Source organism: Crocuta crocuta, unplaced genomic scaffold (genome assembly GCF_008692635.1).
Source record: "Crocuta crocuta isolate KB4526 unplaced genomic scaffold, BGI_CrCroc_1.0 scaffold217, whole genome shotgun sequence".
Taxonomy (NCBI): domain Eukaryota; kingdom Metazoa; phylum Chordata; class Mammalia; order Carnivora; family Hyaenidae; genus Crocuta; species Crocuta crocuta.
The window spans coordinates 4,657,040-4,659,150 of NW_027532208.1; positions in this window are offsets into that span (position 1 = coordinate 4,657,040).

The window sequence follows — 2,111 nt, forward strand, 5'->3', positions numbered from 1 at the left end:
ATTGAATCAGTCTGAAGGAACATTCTGGTAAGTATGTCCTTGGCTTTTCCTATCCAAAGTACTTGACCTAACCCAGCTAGGAATGCTGAGTGTGCCTTCACCAGTATCTCTGCTCTTCCTATTGTTCTATTCTCACCACACGTCAAATTCCACAGAACGAAAATTGCACCTCTCTTTGGATTGTGGTCCCCCATCCAGAACTGGATCCACAGTCCCTCTGCTTCTATACTATAGACTCTCTTCTCCACTCCCGCCCCCTGCACCCCCCTACCTTCCCCTTTCCTGTCAGGAAACGGCTTTGCTTGTCAGCCCCAGTGAAACACAGGATCCATCAGCTGAAACTTAGTCACATCTATGTCCATCCTTTGCTGCTTCCCCTCCATCCCAGCGGGTGAGCTCCCTACACACACACACACACACACACACACACACACACACTCTAGGAGGCTATCCTACCATGTGGCGCCTGACATTCTTTTCTCCCGCTTCCTCAGAGCCTTCACACTGTTGATTATCTTTTCAATCTCCTGAAACTCCTATTCCTTTCCCGCCCCACCATTCATTTTCATTGCCCTTAAGTAAGCTCATCGCGGAGACGGCTGGAGATTCTCGCTCTCTGCCCCTCCCCCACTTGCATGCACGCATGTGTATTCTGTGTCTCAAAATAAACATGCATATACACATGCATGCATACATAAGCAGTACTATTTTCTATAGTAACTCCTTCACACTTAGTGCTCCTCCCTTAGCTACTATCCCGTCTCTCTGCTGCCTTTTAGAGTAAAGGTCGTGGAAAAAGATGTGCAATAACTTCTCCATATCCTCTCTTTAGACTTACTCTTCAACAACGTCACTGAGACATCCTGGCGAACATCTCCACCGCCCTGTCTTTTGGTCAAGCCAGGGAATGCCTTCTGGTCCTTGTTTGAATTGACCTCCCTTCTTAAATTCTGCCCTTACTGCCCCTTGATCTCCTTCCCTAGTCTTCTCAACAGACCCCATCCCCTGCTAGTCATTTCCTCTTCTCTGTCACTCTGCAGATTTGCATCTTTTCCTGTTTGTTCATAGTTTTGACTTCTGCCTCGATATGACTGCAACATTCAAATTTGTCTCAACAACCCTCCCTCTCCCTCAGCTCCAGACTCATATCTCCAACTGCCTGCCCCCCATCACCGTTTGAATGATGAAAAGAAAGCTCAAACCTAACTTGGCGAAAGCAAACCACTTGCTCCCACCTCCCACCAAAAGAAAATCCTGCTCCATGCTCAAGCCTCACCTGTCTCAGCAAATAGCATCACCATCATCCAGTTGTGTGCGGAACCTGGACGTAGCCTTGACTGCCCTTGTGCTCACATCGCAAATCCAATCCATAAGTATATTCTCTAGGCCTATTCTTTATGATTCATGTGGAATATGGCCCTTCCTCCCACTTTCCCTGCTACTTCCCTTGTCAAACTACCCTCACCAGACCACCACCAGTGTCCCAACAGACCCCGCTGCCTTCACTTTTGCCCCCACTAAAGTCATCCACATGGCAGCAGGCATGGTCTTTCCAAAGAAAGATCAGACCACACTATCTCCCTAATGAAAATTCCTCCCAAAATATCCCCATCACAACTAGAATAAAGCCCAAACTCTTCAGCAAGGTCCATAAGACCCTAGTGATTTATGAGAGACCCTCACACCCCATATCACACCTCCCCACTCTCTCCTCCTTGTTCACTACACTCCAGCTATTCTGGCTTCTCTCACTCACAAAGGCCAAGCTGACTGCTGTCTCTGGAGCTTTCTCCCTCCTGTTTCTTAGTCATCTTGGGCTCTTCCTCAGATTATCACCTGACTCCCTCCTTCTCATTCAGGTCTCAGTCAACATGCCACTTTTCTTTCCCTTGGCACTCTAACTAAAGCAGCCTCCCCTAGTCATTCTCTTCCACGCTGACCTAATCTGCTTTTTGCCACTTTTGCCACTTCTGCCACTTGTTGATGACTAAGGTTATCTCTTTTTCTGATTTGTTATGTGTTTATTATATCTTCCTCCATATAAGCTCTTTGAGGACATCTATCACTCCCCTTGGCCAAGTGAAGGCACTTGGATGGATGGAAATGATAGA